Source organism: Suricata suricatta, chromosome 6 (assembly GCF_006229205.1).
Source record: "Suricata suricatta isolate VVHF042 chromosome 6, meerkat_22Aug2017_6uvM2_HiC, whole genome shotgun sequence".
NCBI lineage: Eukaryota > Metazoa > Chordata > Mammalia > Carnivora > Herpestidae > Suricata > Suricata suricatta.
The window spans coordinates 52,014,377-52,031,356 of NC_043705.1; the positions used below are offsets into that span (position 1 = coordinate 52,014,377).

General features: G+C 42.9%; 1 long non-coding RNA gene across 1 annotated transcript in view; it reads right to left on the reverse strand.

Annotated features, from left to right (window-relative positions):
• Nucleotides 1-5,741: 5,741 nt before the first annotated feature.
• Nucleotides 5,742-16,980, reverse strand: part of LOC115294499 — a 30,337-nt gene continuing 19,098 nt past the window's right edge. Inside the window, exons 3-4 of the long non-coding RNA XR_003909915.1 lie at nucleotides 10,383-10,489; nucleotides 5,742-5,918 (exon numbers count right to left, since the gene is read on the reverse strand). This is a non-coding gene — a long non-coding RNA (uncharacterized LOC115294499). The remainder of the gene's footprint in view (nucleotides 5,919-10,382; nucleotides 10,490-16,980) is intronic.

Consider the following 16,980-nt stretch of genomic DNA (forward strand, 5'->3'; position numbering starts at 1 on the left):
AGGGGATCTGCTCCAAAAATATTAACAGTAATATTTTCTCTGAAGGTGGGATTACAAGTAGGAACCTTTTTTTAAAAGATGTTCTCAATCTCCAACAATCATCTGTATCCTTACAATCATAAAAACTAAAGCATGTGAATCCTACTTCTGCCATTAGTTTAGAATAGTCTTTACACAAAGCTTTGTTGAGGCACCTGGATGGCTCAGTTGAACATCCAACTTTGGCTCAGATCATGAACTCCTAGTTTGAGTTCAAACCCCACAATGAGCTCTTTACTGACCGCTCAGAACCTGGAGCCTGCTTTGGACTCTGTCCCTCCCTCCCTCTCTGTCCCTCCCTCCCTCTCTGTCCCTCCCTCCCTCTGTCCCTCCCCTGTATGCGCTCGCACTCTCTCTCAAGCAAAGACACATTAAACTAAAGCCTTGTTTCTTCATGTTATGCTTTGTTTCCTGCCTATAAAGTTCTAGAAATACTATCGTTTACCTACATGCAAGAAACAATAAAAATTATAAAGAAGCAGTCACTATAGGATGCTGGCATGGTTATTTTGTTAGTACTACCTGAATTATCTTTTTATCCACCATCCCCAAACAAATGTTTTTGGTTTCCATCCAAGGGTTCTATGATTAGAACCTAACAGAATTCTTGCTTTTGTCTTTAAGATGCATTGCTGCAAAAATCACACCAGGCTCCTTGGAATTTCAAATGTTGAAAGAAGTAAACATGTTTTTTAAAACATACCAACATGAAAAACATTTTGTGGAAGAAAGGAAACTTGGTCTATATTGTTGAATGACAATCCAGGAGTGCGGGCTAGGAGAAGGAAGATTTTGATGCAGAACCAAGAATTCTTTAAAAATTAGAGTTTCTTTGCAAAGTAGTGAGCCCTCCACTGCTTGTTTGGAAGAAGGAAATAGCAGGAAAAAAAAAATCTACATTAAACCTTAACCAAACTGAAGACTGTACTAGACAGCATGTTGGGCAAAATAACCATGTAACTTAAGGCCCAAACTGATCATGTCTAAGAGGCAGTATTAATAACTACTCGGAGACAAGAGCATCCTAATTAAATGTATGGTCACCCTGCTCTTGGGTTTCTTCTAACACTTAAGCATTAAATGAAATTAAGAATATAGAATCTGTTTCAAGAGCTAAACTCTTCCAACATCTCCATTTTAATGGATTAGTGGCTTAATGTAATGGTCATACATTCTAGTGTGTAACAACCTTTATCTGAAAGGATGGGGGTGGGGATGGGAGGTAGAAACACAGGATTTGTCTAATGGCCCTTGGAGAGAAGAGTTAATTGGAAGCCTACAAAGCACAGGGCGCTGGCAACCCCAGAATTATTTTGAGCTGCAGTTAGCATACCTCCATGATTACTAGTTGGATATTTCAGTGTTTCCTAAGCATAGCTGGAATGTGTGGCTCTGATTTGTTTTCCAGCTGGAAATGTTACAGAAACAGGAAGACTTCTGCTTTTGTGTGTCTTGTTGTATCTTGCCTCTGTTTGGCAGGAGGTCTGCTCTGACAGTCCTATACATCACTTCCGCTGTGCTCTAGGCTCAGCGAAAGTAATTTAGAATGAGCACTAGCAACACCCATCAACCGAATCCCTCTAGCAACAGAGAAGCCCACTCACAAGCAGATTCTATGTGGGTGATGCTCTACCATGACTACAGGATCTTCATTTGCAAAGATGTGAGAAGAGGTGTGGGGTGTAGGTTTTTGTAGACTCCTATTAATGTCCTAGGATTTTTAAGGGTTTCTGCCTCTTCTGAATACTCTCCATTGGCCTCCCCAAAAATATCACTAGGCTAAGTCCTCCTATTTCTAGAATTCTTCTATGGGAATGTGGAAATGCTTTGTTCTAGAAGCAAGACCATCATTATGAGCTATCAATAATGCATACATTTCTACCACTAGACTATAAACCCTCCTGGAGCAGAAATTCTATCTTCTTGTGTGTCCTCAGGGCTTGGCTCAGTACATGTTAGGGATGGTGATGTGGGAGTGATGATAGTAATAATTACAATGGCTATTTTTTTTAAGGGAGGCTATTGTTTGCCATTAACAGAAGAGCTGCCAAGATAAGGAGGTGATTTTGAGGGACGAGTAAGTCTAGTAATAACTCAAAGATGCTATCAAAGGCAGACCAAGCTGGGGCTGCACACCAAAACTAGTGAGCAGGTGGGAGGTACTGGGCACATGATGGGAAGGGGAAGAATCTAGAAAGTGAAGAATAAGGCTCTGGAGACTGAACAGAGCTAAAGACAAGTCCTACCTCGTTTCAAATTATGCCTGAAGCTTGGAAAATATGCACGGGGAACAAAGGTCATGCTTTACCTAAGCAGAGAACCAGGTCACATTTCTAAAAACTAAGAGGATGAGCTCTTTCCAGAAAGGCATGTATGTCCATTAACAAGTTTAAATTGCAAGAAGAGAGTAGATTTTGTTGGACACTGTTATTGAGGTCTAGCAATGGGGAAGCTGAGGAGAATAAAGTGTGCTAGTTGTCTAAAAGCTAACGATGGTATCCTCTCTATCCCTGCACCTTTAAGAAAACAGCACTTTGGGGGCAGGGGTGTAACCTCAATCCTCCATCAAGCTCTTCACCAGACTCAAAAGCAGAGAAATGACACATGAGCAAAACTGAGATATTCCACAATCGCCCTTGATCAGCTAAACCAACCTTGTCTCTGAAGCATCCAGAATGTCAGCCAATAAGACAGCAATACCAAAAGTTCCTGAAATGAAGCCAAACTCTCAGTTGCGGAATAATGTCCATCCCTGAACACTCCCACAAGAGCCAAGCTGAAGAGAGAGGACAGCAGTAACAAGAGAACATTAGGGCAGGTGCATGTGGCAAAGCCAAAGATGCCCTTCCCAGGTGCTGGACGCATAGCTCTCTGCAGCTCAAAGTCGCCAGATACCTCTGGAACCTGAGTGTCCTGGGCAGACCAGCAGAAAGTTCCAGAATTAGGTCATGTATAGGCTCCTTTTTAGCAAAGACTGTGGATTATCCAGAAACTCCAACAGGCAGGGTAGGAATAGCCTGTTGTGACCTGCTGTTACAAACAGATGCCGTTCCAACAAACTGAACAACAACCTACACGTGAGTGTCGTCTTAGGAAAGCTCCGTGTACCCCCTTAAACCACAGAGGGGACTCTCTTTATAAAAGAACACCAGTAGGTAATGAGCGTCATTAAATACTGCCTTCTCTGGTATAAAGAGCCCTGTAGTAGGAGTCAGGAGATTTTGGCTCTAGTACCTACTTTGCCACCAACTTACCTTATGACCCCCCCCATTATTTTTCTCAATTTACATGCCCACATCAATAAAATTCTTTCCAGTTCCAATTTGTGCACACAAGAGTGAGTATTGAATGAGAAAACTACTCTGAAAATTAGGTAGATGAAGAAAGTAAAATTCAAATGTAAAGTACTGTTATAATTTATCTGAGGGTAGTTTTGTAGGATAAAAGTAAACTAAATAATGGTGTTCTGTGCTAGGAGGCAAAACAAAATCCTTGCTAACGTTTCCAGACAAAACAAATTCAGATGACTTGCCTTTTAAACCATGCCTATCACCATGAAAAGAGCCTTGCCAATTTGTCTTCAAAACAACCCTATTTACCACTTGAAACTCGGGCAATAAGGCTGGAGCGGATGAGACCCTTTACTCTGGGTTCCCATCCCACGCCTCCCTCTCCAGTGCTGTAAACAGAAGTCTGTTCATTTGCCAGCGGTTACACTCACAGACAAGGAGAAGGACCAGATTCTTCTGGTAGGCAGTTACCAACCTCTTCCCGGCTCCAAGCCCAGACTCGGAGAGATATCATAACTTGTGAAGCAGTGTTAAGATCTCGGACACAATTTCTTAATACAGTACTGTTTTCCTGTGATCTTCAATATTTTTATTCATTTGTACTCTTCCATAATTAGTGAAGAAAAAACTTATATACATTCATGCCTTAGTGGATCTGGACAAAAAAAGAGTTCCACAAAGGCATGTAGGCAGCATGCATTTAAGCGCACCAGGGCGGGGTGATAGAAAATTCTAGGCACTAGAAGAACTTGAGAATGCATGCATTTTGCCTTTACAAAAGACCAGCTGCTCCAAGCCATCCATTGGTTGGCATAACTTGCTGTGAGCTCTTGGCACAAACATTTTAGCTCTAAAAGTTTCCTTGGTTAGATCTTTAGGCTTTATCACCTACTTAAAAGCCCAGGAATCAAATCACATAAAACCGAACTCTGCAAATTTGAAACTAACCAATATATTAAAAGCTCTCAGGAAAATAAAATGGATTAGGCAGGAAAATTTTGTAAATGGAAAATATTGCATATACAGAGTGAAGCAATCCAGGACATTTTAAACCAGAAAACAGATGGAATAAGAGCAATATAAATTAGTGTAACTGTATTTTGCCAAATGCAAAAAGGTCTCTAACTGCAAACAGAACTTTTTCTCCCCAACTTGTTGATTGCCTATATATTCTTAATTACCACTGGGTAGAACATGGTGAGATGTTTGGAGTTAGAATCCTAAAATCTAAAGGTCTGGGGGATAGCAGGTCCCATGGGGTATCAAAGTAAGAAAACAAGCAAACAAAATACATGAAAAATATTTACATTGGAAATAATATTCATGGCATATACTAATGTGGTATATAAGTCAATTAACAAAAGCTATGCATGTGGCAGTTTCTAAGAAAGACCTGCAAAGAGAAGGTATATTCATAATAAAGGGAAGGGCAAAACTTTGTAACTGGTGTTTCCTGGTCTTGGATCTCTCAACATGAGCTCCGTCTTGTCTCTTGGACATCTTGGTAGCTTCCCAATGGAGGGGTTCTGGCCTCTGTGTGTCAAGTCCAAGCCAGTCTTCCTCCTGATTCAGTCCTCTCTAGGCCATCAAGCCAGGCTCAGGAAGATTTTTCCAAATTACCCTGGCGGGAGTAAATCAAATTCACCATAGTAGAGCACACTAAAGAGATAATCCTTCTCTCATTCTTTCATAAGTTAATTGACAGATTTTTTTCACTGTCATGCAGAGAATCTGATCATTTCTCAATGAATCTGTCCCTTCTCCAAATTCCTGCCAAGGTGCCCAGGCCTGGAGCCATTTCCCTGAGCACGGATGTGATTTGACCAGCAGCGAAGGTCCAGCAGGGCAGCCTCAGGGGAATGGCGCTACAGTAAACCCCTACAGAGGACTCCCCGGCCACTGACCAGCAAGGCTTCTATCTGGGCAAGGAATCTTGCTCAGAATCCTAAACCACCACTGGCTCAGGTTGTCAAAGCCCAAGTTTTTAATGACCAGTCACTTTAGAATATGGATGATCACAGAATGAGGACTCCCTTGCACCTGTAGTCTCTCTTCCCAACCACATAGCATAGAACTGTGTATTCAAGATAACATGGAAGCACTATGAGGTGTCTGCTGCATTCTTATTCTTTGACACTCAAGACCTCTATACTCCTTTTTCTCTGCCACAAAGCCCTCTTCATACCCATTACCTGGTCTCCGAGCTCCTGCCACTATCAGAAAAACTCAGTAGATTTCCAGAAGCAAATTTCTTCCTAACTTTGCATGATAGCAGAAATCGGAGGCTGCCAACTAGAGACCTCCTGCTCATTACAGCATGTAGCACACAGCAACTGCATGATAGGGCATGAGTGAGGAAGAAGGCTCCAAGACCCACAGGAGTGACCGGGGAAGGTGGTCTCCAGCCCAGACTCGAACATAGCTGGCACCATCGGAGGGAGTTGGGAGACCAGCCAAGGAAGTGACCCTAACTGAATGACCTCCAGTGTTGAAGGGCTTGTGCCCTGATACCACAGGGCAGGTGAGAGGGGTCAGAATCTCCAGTCGCTGTAGAGCAAAGCTTCCGTCCTCATTCATCCCTGGGTTGCTCTGAAAAAGGACAAAAGGGACTGAGTGGCTCAATTGTTCGTTAAGCATCTGACTTACTCAGGTCATGATCTCAAGGTCCTTGGATTCAAGCTCCATATCGGGCTCTGTGCTGGCAGCTCAGAGCCTGGAGCCTGCTTCAGAATCTGTGTCTCCCTCTCTCTCTGCCCCTCCCCGACTCATGCTGTCTCTTTCAAAAATAAATATTTTAAACAAAAGGTCTATTCTTTCAGAATCCCAGGAACGAAAGTGGAAAGGCAGCCATTCCAATACACTATCATTCATGTATCAAGCACTCCATTCTGTGCCAAGCAAATACAAAGATGTGGACTCCTTTCCATCCGTAAACCAAAATCATGTACTGGGGCCATTTCTGAATCACACTGAGGATCTGTACTCTGCACAGTGGCCTTAGCCTGCCATGCATGCACCTCTGCCCTTCACTGCTCAGCCGGCCTCTCTGCAGCTGCTTCTGGAATCAGCGGGTGGGGTCCACCTCCAGATCTACCAGGAAGCAGGGCAGCGCCAGACACTTCAGAGGGCTCCCTTTCATGATCATTCCTACACTGACCAACCTGTACACTTAGAGGGGCAGGTGTTACTGCTATCGTAGAAATAAGCGGTAGCGTAACAGGAACTAAACCTACCACTGACGGTTTGTAAACTACATTTCCTGCGAAGTTGCTGTCGGGGAAAGAAAAGTGGGTGGGATTGCAGAGAGCAAACCCAACAATGTTCCCTTATCTCAGAGGACAGCTGAGAGGAATGGCTAATAAAAATTATTACAAATCACGACACACAAAGATTTTTATAATAAACACTAGCACTTTAATCCCCTGCTTGTTTTGTAGGCCTGAAGCTTAAGTAAAAGTTGAACTGAAAGAGTAGGAGACACAAACTTCATTTTCTGTCACTTTCTAGTTTTAAGCAAAGACAAAAAAAGATAGGAAGAAAACCCCGAGAAGTCCATTTTTAAATGGCTGCTTATGTAACAGGAGCCTGTGAACTGCACCAGAATTTAATTGAAAGAAAAGTAACTGTGGGGGAATTGCTTGGAGAACTGCCAGAAGGGTTTTAACAGCTGGAAGTTGAAAAGTGATTAATTTTGACAGCAATAAAAGCCTCATGTTCATACATAATTATGCTTAGATTTGTGGACTGCTGGAATTTTTTTCAATGCACTATTAACCTTTTGCTGTCCAAGTTGCCACTTAGACTCTTGAAATGAGCCCCTATTTTTAAGCTGAGTAATACTTGATTTTCATGGCTTTGACGCCTCTCTACACCAGAAAGTCTGGGAAAGAGTGTAGAATAACCTGGGTGGGTTCAATTATTCTTCTGAGTATTATTAGAACTTAATGGAAATAAGGTCCTCTCATTTTACTGCATGCAGGGACCATAACAAAAGGGTTCCAGAAAAAACATTCAGAGCAAGGATAAAATGATAACGAATCGGTGGTCCAATGTCCCCTATATGATTGAGCTGAATTCCTACCAGTAGGAAAGAGACAAATCTGTAAGGGGACCCTGTAATGCCACATGCAAAAGGACTGCATAGATCAAGAATAATTTAAACCTCTAGAACTGCCAGTGTTGCTAACTAGGTATAAAAGTTTCTCTCTAACTTTTCTGTTCCCACTTTGGAAGAGAGGGACAGAGCAGATAATCCAGAATCTCTAACACCTAAAATCTAACTGTTTTAAATCACCAGCTTTGGGATTAACAGTCTGAAGTTTTCTTCTTAGTCACCTTTACTATTCTTGGACCGACCAGTTTGATCAGATAAAGTGTAACATTGGGAATACAAACTACTTCCAAATTAGAAATAACGAATATTTAATAATTCTAGAACTTTGCAAGGCATGATTCTCTAAGGACTTTATAAAGTAGTTTATTTAAATCCTCACAACTACTCTGAGGTAGGTCCTATAGTTCTTACTATTATCTCCTTTTATAGAAACTGAGACCATAAAGAGGTTACATGACTTCCCAATGTCCATAGTTACCTGAGGGGAAAGCTAAGATTTGTGAGCTCTGCTGTCCTTTTGTTCCCAAGCAAGTATTACGAACAGTTAACTAGTGGCATTAATGGTGGAATGGAAATAACCTGACAAATGAATTCGGTTTTCGTTCTTCCATTTCCTCAATCACCTTGGACAGTCCACTAATCGCTCCGTTCTGGCTTCCTTGATTGTGAACGGCAGGAGTTGTCTAAGTCGGTGGTTCCCAAGGTGTGGTCTAGAGGACCAGTAGTATTGACATATGCTGGGAATGTGTTACAATGCAAGTTCTTGGGCCCCACCCTAGACTAACTGAATCAGAAACTATGAGCATTCACCTGTGTTGACCTACCTTCCAAAGTGGTTCCAATGGACATTAAAGTTGGAGGACTTTTGGCCAAAATGATCATTAAATTCCCTTTTGATTCTCCCATGCTATGATTCTATCTAAATGTCTGATCACAGGTTGTTGGGTTTAAAATTGAGGTGGTTTTAAGTTCTTCCCTGATTCATCAGACACTGGACCTCTGTTGCCAGAAAATGGGAGAGATATCTTAATGTAGGCTCACTGAGCTGATCATTTCCTGAGTCATCATGAGAGCATGATGAAATTAGAAGGCAGAAAGGAGTCTTGAATCTAAGTGGAATGTTACTCTGAATGTTTTGTTACCTCAAGCAAAAGTATAAGATTGAAGTCCACATTCAGACCTCAGCATTATTGGAATTCTTAATCCAATGGCATGCACCACATGGGGGCTTAATGAATCCCTGTTGGTCCTGAGGCAAATGACATCCAAGCTGTGATTAGCAGCCTGGAGGAGTTGGTCTATGGTTAATCCCATAGTACCAGCTGTGCCAAAACTGATCTGTCTTTCTCCTTTGAGTCAGAAAGGAAGTGATCCCAGAGAGAATGTTGGATTTACCTCTTAATACTCCATTGCCATTGCTGTAGGATAACTTAGCAGATGAGCACAACTTAGTGTCAGAAGGCTAGATACCCCATAAGAGACAATTCTAAGGGTATTCATGAGGACCAAATTTAAGTAAGTCTTGTTCTCTTCAGGTAACCACCTTCTCAGAAATGGCATGGGAAGATTTCTGAGGTTTTTGGTCAACCGAGATAAGAATGTCCAATGCCTCTTGCTTAATAAATCCACCTGTAAAATGAGAACATCAGGTGACCTCCTATCCCTATGTACAAAACTAAAAGGAGAGAGAAGACCTCTTCCCTACTTCTTTAGTCATCAAACAACAGAAATGCAAATCTTTGTAAAAAGCTATAACCAGAAGAAATGAAGGCAGAAACACAAACTTTCAAGAAGTTTGGGGTGGGGAGACCAATTTAGGAGGGAACACTCTATTGAGGGGGTGGGGGAAGGTGGCCACATAAACATGAACTTCAGAACTATAGCTGTTAAACAGCCAGGCTCTACTCCTTAGAGTAGATTAAGGCTAAGACTTACAAATGAAATAACTCGGGTCTTTTGTTTAAGAGTGGAAAATCCCAAACATTTTGTCTAGACCCTCTTTGAGATTAATGGTTCTATATTTGGCCATAATAGATTTTTTCCCCCAGCTCTTCTATCATCTCAATCCAAGTGTACTTAAAATGATGTGTTATGAGAGACTTTGCATTCTTTAAGTTTCTTTATTCATTTTGAGAGCATGTGAGGAAGAGCAGAGAGAAAGTGAATCCCAAGCAGGCTCTGCACAAGCCTGACATAAGGCTCAGTTTCACAACTGTGAGATCACGACCTGAGCCAAAGTCACTCAACCGAGTGACCCAGGCACCCCTGGGTTTGATAAAAATAATCCCGGGACACCTGGGTGGCTCAGTTGGTTGAGTGTCTGACTTTGGCTCAGGTCATGAGCTCACAATTTGTGGGTTTGAGCCTCATATCAGGCTCTGAGCTGGGAGCCTGGAGCCTGCTTGGGATTCTGTCTCTCTCTCTCTCTCTCTCTCTCTCTCTCTCTCTCTCTCTCTCTCTCTCTCTGCCCCTCCTCTGCTGTGTGTGTGTGTGTGTGTGTGTGTGTGTGTCCCCCAAAATAAAAACACTTAGAAAACTGTGCCTGGATTTTTTTTTTAACTCTAGACACTGGTATATTGATATGACCCCACAAAAACATCAAGTTGATGTTTTGTAATTTCTTCCAGACTACAATGCACAAACTGAGAAGTAGGAATTATTATCTCCATCTTACAAACAGAAACTGAGGTACAGAAAGTTGAACCCAGCCAAAGTTGCAAAACTAGCACATAGAAGAGCTTAGACTTAAATCCAGGCAATCTGGCTCGAGAGTTCATTGCCCGGGATAATCAAGTCACTCTTGCTTTATTTATTCCATGTACCACTTAGGAATGTTTTGCTGGTGTAACCAAAAACCAAACTTAGGTAACAGGGATAAATTCCTATTTTTAATGTTTACCCTAACGTTCAGTGATTGCTAGAGGGGTTCAGTTACTCACGATGTCCTCAGGGACCCAGGCACTCTCCATTTTGTTGATCTATCCTCTTAGCATCCTCCTGCTTCTCATCTCATGATCACTGCTCTTCAAGGCACAATCTCCTCATTCTAGAAAAGTAGAAAGGGTAGGAGAATAACTGCTTGTGGGGAGACTTTATCTTTTCATTTGGAGACTGAAGTTCCTTCAGGAGACTCCCCCTTCCACCTCACTAGTCAAAACAATCACGTGCCATCCTTCAACCAACCGAAGGCTGAGCAAAATGAGATTATTTCGACTGGTCTAGAATAACATCTATATTTTGGGACTGCGAGAGGGGCTGAACCAATGGGTCCCTAGCTAGCTCCTGTATAAACTAGACTTCTGTCAGTGAAGAAGAGTAGGCAGGAGGGGGGATGAGTGTTGGGTGACAACAAACACCGCCTGCCAAACTCTTACTTTGGAGTTTGGGTCATTTCTCATTGTTGAACTTACTTGAACTGTGGAAAGGCACTATTCCAAGAAACAGGGGATAAAGATAAAAGATGTGATTTCTACACAATTATCAGTTACGTAAAGGCTTTTTTTTTGAGAGAACCAATCTCCTATTAGATCTTAAAGAGGTGAAAGACTTGAATCCTGTATGGCTGAGGTGGAAAATGACTGCCAATGGAATCTAAGAGACCTTACCTCGGCCATGAGTACACAGCAGGTGGGAAAGAACAAGCCCCAAAATACCACTCATAGACTATGAAACTACAGGGGAGCCCAGGTGGCTCAGTTGAGTGTCCAACTTCAGGTCAGGATCCCATGGTTCATGGGTTCAAGTCCCACATCGGGCTCTGTGCCGACAGCTCAGCTTGGAGCCTGCTTTGGATTCTGTGTCTCCCTCTCTGCCCCTCCCCTGCGCACGCTCGCTCGCTCACGTTCTCTCTCTCTCAAAAATAAACCTTAAAAAACCCACCTTAGACTAGACTATAAAACTACAGATAAGGCAATTCTTGGTTATATCTCTAAAAAGAGTATGTATTCCGTATTTTGAGGTGTTCAGCACACAGTTGGTTTGCACCTACGTGTTTCTCCTAGCCTCACCTGCCACTGGGTGTAGAGATGATAGGACAATACTAAGGACTCAAACCTCACTGACCCCCACCCCCACCCCCACCAGTTTATGAAAATGCTGTGTTTCTGGAGTTCCCAATAGGATTCTCATATTTGCATACAGACTGGCCCAGTTCCTCCGGGAGCACCCCCTGCTCAGATTGCCACACCGACACCTCTGCAGTGTTATGTCTCGGCCTGAAGCAGAGCAGGGGGAAGCCACTCTCGCCTCTCCTCCTTCCCTGACCCCACTGTTAAAAGGGTTTGGAAGCGGCGTTGCTTGTATCTACTCTCCCTGGAACTCATACATGTATCCTTTGGGCTGGGCAGGGCACAGATTCAAGCGATAGGGACTGTGATAAATTCACAATCGTTTCTCTTCCTCAGATACTATAGCTTGTTGCATCAGATCATCTTGTCTGGCTCTTTCTTCCCTTAGACAGCTGACTAGTTATCTCTGTTCTAGGAATTTATTCTTAGGAAATAACCAGACCCACGGCCAAATAATATGCATAAGGAATCAATTACAGAGTTCTTTATAATGGTAAAGAAAAAAAACTTAAAATTTATCAGATTGGTTAAATTAATTAGTATCCATTTTGAAGAATAATCTGCATCCATTTAAAATGATGTAGGTCTACATGTATTAACATGGAAAGATGTTCATGATGTATAGTTGAACTGGGGAAAAGTATGACCTCATTTTTGTAAAAATATAAATCAACACTTGCCTGTGTGAATGTATGTGCACGAATGTATGCACATGCTCAGAAAATAGAAGTTATCTTTGGGCAGCAAGATTAGCATATTTTTACCATCTTAACATTTTTCTGAGCAGCATGAATGTTTTCACAAGCATGAACTGTTTTCACAAACATAAAATAATAAAGCCATATCTATTTTGAAAAATTCTTTTGAATAAAAGAGGCTTTAATAATGGATAGTTTCTTCACTGTGAAAGTGTGGGTGGGTATAAAATCTCCATTTAGTGATATTATTTAATAAAAGGTCTGATCCCTTACCAGAAATTCCTGAATGATGGGCAAGAAAAAGAACTGATGGAAAGATGAATACTGTACATCTTCCCCAAAATATGTCACAATGGCCATCATTGTAGTATGCCCAGCACTGCTGCCCCAAAAGCCTGAGCAGTCAAGATTTCTGGAAAGGAAAAAGGTCCATGGGACAAAGCAAACCAGGCCGGTGTGTTTTGTGATCCCTTTTCCAATTGGTTTATATTTTTCTAATTGGTTTATGAAAGTTGAAAGTTTAACAATACCTGGCATTTGTTACATATTTTTTCTCTATTGGTTTGCCTTTCAAGTTTTTTGTGTGTAATTTTATACCACGCAGAATTTCTCATTGTGTGATCAGCTGTAGCCATCCTTTCTTTTATTATTCTTGGCTTTGGTATCACACTGGGAAATGGCTTTTCTACCCCCCAAAGACACCCAAAATATTCACCCATATTTTATTTAACCTCTACATGCTCATTTTTTTTACAACTAAATGTGAATTAACCAGAATTTATTTTTACATGAGGTGATAATAGTCTCCTCTAAGATTTTTATTGAAATTACATTAATCTAGAAGTTTTATCTATAGAAGAAGAATTTAATATTTTCAATGAGAAGGTTTCTTTTGAGTCTCCCATTAAGATTTTTTTAAACTTCTAGGCATTTCCTAGTAAGTTTATGAAAAGTTCATTTTCCTTCCCTCCCCCACCCCATTTGGGTCACACGCACTGTAATGGAATCTCCTTATCAGATCTACAGTTGCAGGACAGGTTTTCATATTTACAGCTCCCAGACAAAGTTCCACTTCCCACAGACCTTACCTCTGTTATCTTGAGGTGGCACCTTCCCCTGGCCTCCAGTATCTGGCTACTGGTTTCTGGGGACCCACTTAATCACTCTGATTCCCAGCAGTTCCTCGCAGGTTTTTTTTTTATTCCCCTCACATTACCTACATTACAGAGACTGTAACTCACTCCATTACTCCTTTCACTACACAACCACAAACAGCAACTTAAAACAACATACGCTTATTACTTAAGTTTCCCTGGGTCAGAAGTCTGGGCCTGGCTTACCCGGGTCCTGTGCTCAGGACCTCCCAATCTGGAATCAAGGTGTTGGTGGACTGCATTTCTTTCTGGATGTCGAGGCCCTTTACCAAGCTCACACCATTGTGGGCCGCAGTCAGCTCTGGGGAACTGAGACTGAGGCCACACTTTCTTGCTGGCTGTCCACTGGGGGCTGTCCTTGCATGTGGCCCTCCTCAGGCTATCTCAAGACATGGCAACTTCCTTCTTTGAGGCCAGCAGGAGACCCTCACTCTGTAATATCCTCACGGGGGTGACATCTATCACCTTTGCTACACTCCACTGGCTTATAGCCAGTCACGAGTACTGCCTACATTCAAGGGGACAGGATGACTCAAGAGTGTGACTCCTTGGGATCACCTTAGAGTATATCATCCACGGGTCTTGGGACATTACCAACACTGCATTATTTCCTGGACACTTCATGGCCAGAATTTGGGGTATTGGCCCAAATTCTAACAATGGAAACCTAAGTGGGGATAAGAGGCAGAGGGACAGGTGGTGGTGGGAAGGAGAGGGAGAAACAGAGGCACTGCTTTCCTCATGGCTTTGGGAAGTTATCTGTTTGATACAGGCACCGTGTCTCCAAATCATGGAGGCAGAGTAGCCCATATGACCTAAGCTGAAAGTGATACTGGTTATTCTTGGTCTCCATCTGCCCTGTAATTACCATCAGTTCCTTCAAAACTTTGGAATTTGGTTCCAATATCTTTTCAATGTTGCCTTTTTCTTCCAGGTCTTCATGTGTATATATATTAGTATGAAGTTAGGGGAAGCTGCTAGCTTCATGATGCTTTCAACCAGACGTCTCAGGTGAGCCAATTTTCAGCAGGCATCCACTTCTGTCTCCTTGAGAAGGCATTGCTGCCTGGTTTTCAGCCCTTACAGAGCAAGTGCAAGGTTGAATACACTGCATTTGATAGGAAGCTCCTTGGATCCACTATACTACCACAGGGAAACCAAAGAGGGGCCCAGTCTATGCCTCAGTGCGCTGTGGATATCAGAAGTATATCTGCATTACTGGTGGCCAGTTTGTCCTCATGAAAAGCCAGCGAAGTAAATATAAGACCACTTTAATAAAAGAAATGGAGGGTTTGACTAGACTAATAACTTTTCCAATGTCACACAATCTGTAAGCAACAGCGTGGATTCAAATTCCACTCTGACTCTGCAGCTCTTCCTGTCACATCACGCTCTCAAGGCGGTGACTTAGCTCCTGAAATGTTGAGAGGCATTTAGTAATAGTCAGCACTTTTTTCCCATTCATAATTCAGGCTACAACCTCCCAGCACTAACACAGCAATCAACTGCAACTTTCTGCAATCGGGAGTTGTTCGTGATAAACATGGACAAAGTTCTCTTTTCTGTGATACCACATCACCTTTGCCACAACCTTTAAATCCTCGAAAACAAAGCAAGTCCATTATTGCGGGATTTGAGATTCAGAGCAGCTCTCCCAGTTGGGCTTTCTATTCAGACACCACTTGGCTACCTTGCCGTGCATTGCCCTGAAACAGCCCGTGCAGAACAGGAGCATAAGCCGGTCACAGGTAGAGCCCCCAACCTCCGCACTAGGCCTCCATTAGGAAACGCTTTAGGGGGCAGTGCAGCCGGGTGGAGAAGAACGTGGATGCTGGAAGCAGAGCAGCTGGGTTTGAATCCGAGGCCGTTGCCTGCCGGCTGCCTTAGCAGGAAGGTTATGCACGGGATGGGGGGACTGTAACCGACACCCACTACATGTAAGTTCTTAAATAGCAAAGGATATAAAAAAATTTGGGAGGTGTCTTACAAAGTTGGAGGCCACACAGCATGCCCCTCGGGTGGAAGTACAGACTCCTCAGGTACAAAAACCAACCAACCTCAGCACATTCTTTCCCCCCCTTTTTTTTTTTCCCCCAATGTTTATCTGTTTTTGAGAAAGCACACGTGCAGACGGAGGGAGATCCAGGATCCGAGGCATGCTCTGTACTGACAGCAGAGAGCCCTACGTGGGGCTCAAACCCACCAACTGTGACCTGATTTGAGCAGAAGCCAGACGCTTAATTGACTGAGCCATCCAGGTACCCCACCCCAGCACACTCTTAAGTGTTCATAGATCATCAAAGGTCAATTTCTCAGGCATGCTAGTCTCATCAGGCCCAAGGTTTAGGCTCCCCTCTGGCCCATTCCTTAAGAAATCTTGGGTAAATCATGAAATCTTGCCAATTATCCATTTCCTACAGCTTAGTAGTTCTCAAATGTGGTTCCCAGGCAGCAACATCAGTATCATCTGGGACCTCATTAGAAATGCAAATTCTTCAGCTCCACCCCAGGCCTACGGAAAGTCTGGGGATAAAACCCAGCGATCTGTTTTAACAAGCCCTCCAAGTAATTCTGATGCACACAAATGTGAGAACCACTGCTCCAGTACCTCGTAAAGGTGTGAGAATTAACTAGGATAATACACTCTATACGCTCTGTTCTTCTACCGAGTGTGTTTCCATAGCATGAATGACCCCATCAGTAATGGGTCATTCATCCACGGTGTCCCTGAAATGTGAGAACTGCACATTGTATGGTACATACTTGCACGTGAAAATTTCACACTGCTGTGTGGAAATTGCATGTAGGTTTTCACCATATCCTATATGGCTTTTCCTAAGCAAGAGGGACTGGAATGGCGAGAGAAGAACCATACCTTCAGTGGGAGTGGAGAAGGGCCAAGGCACCACTGCTGCCTTACCCGAGCAGGAACTGTTTCTGGGAAACAGGAAGCTGTGTTCTGGGGAACTTTTAAATGATCACCTGCACCCAGGGTTCTACTTTCTCCAATAGCCCCCACTCCCCTGCCAGTCTCATGGGCTCTTAGCTTGTGTGAGGTTGTCCTGCTTCCTGTGCTCAACTTGACCATAGCCCCACTGACTCAGAGTTCATTGTCATTTCTCTATCTCCACCCATGCCAGCACTGGTGTAGTTAGTTACCAGCTTCCCATCTCTACTGCTTTTGTGCATTTTTTAAAAATCTCTATTTTTGAGAGAGACAGAGCTCGAGCCAGGGGAGGGGCAGAGAGAGAGGGAGACACAGAATCTGAAGCAGGCTCCAGGCTCTGAGCTGTCGGCCCAGAGCTGGAGGTGGGGCTCAAACTCTTGAACCAGGAGATCACAACCTAAGCCGAAGTCGGACACTCTACTGCATAAGCCAGCCAGGTGTCCCTGCTTTTGTGCATTTTAAGACTCTTCTGGCAGCTTGTAGCCACTCAGCCACTGACAAAATAGTCCAGTGACCTCCTCAGATAGTAGTAATTGTTTTGGTTCATCAGAGTTGCATGAAATTTGAAAGGTCTGCCTTAGTCCTATTTTCCCCCCCCCATAAATCCTATTCTTTTTATATTAAGTTTTGCAGATGACAAAATATTCTGGGGAATATTATTTTTGTGTTAC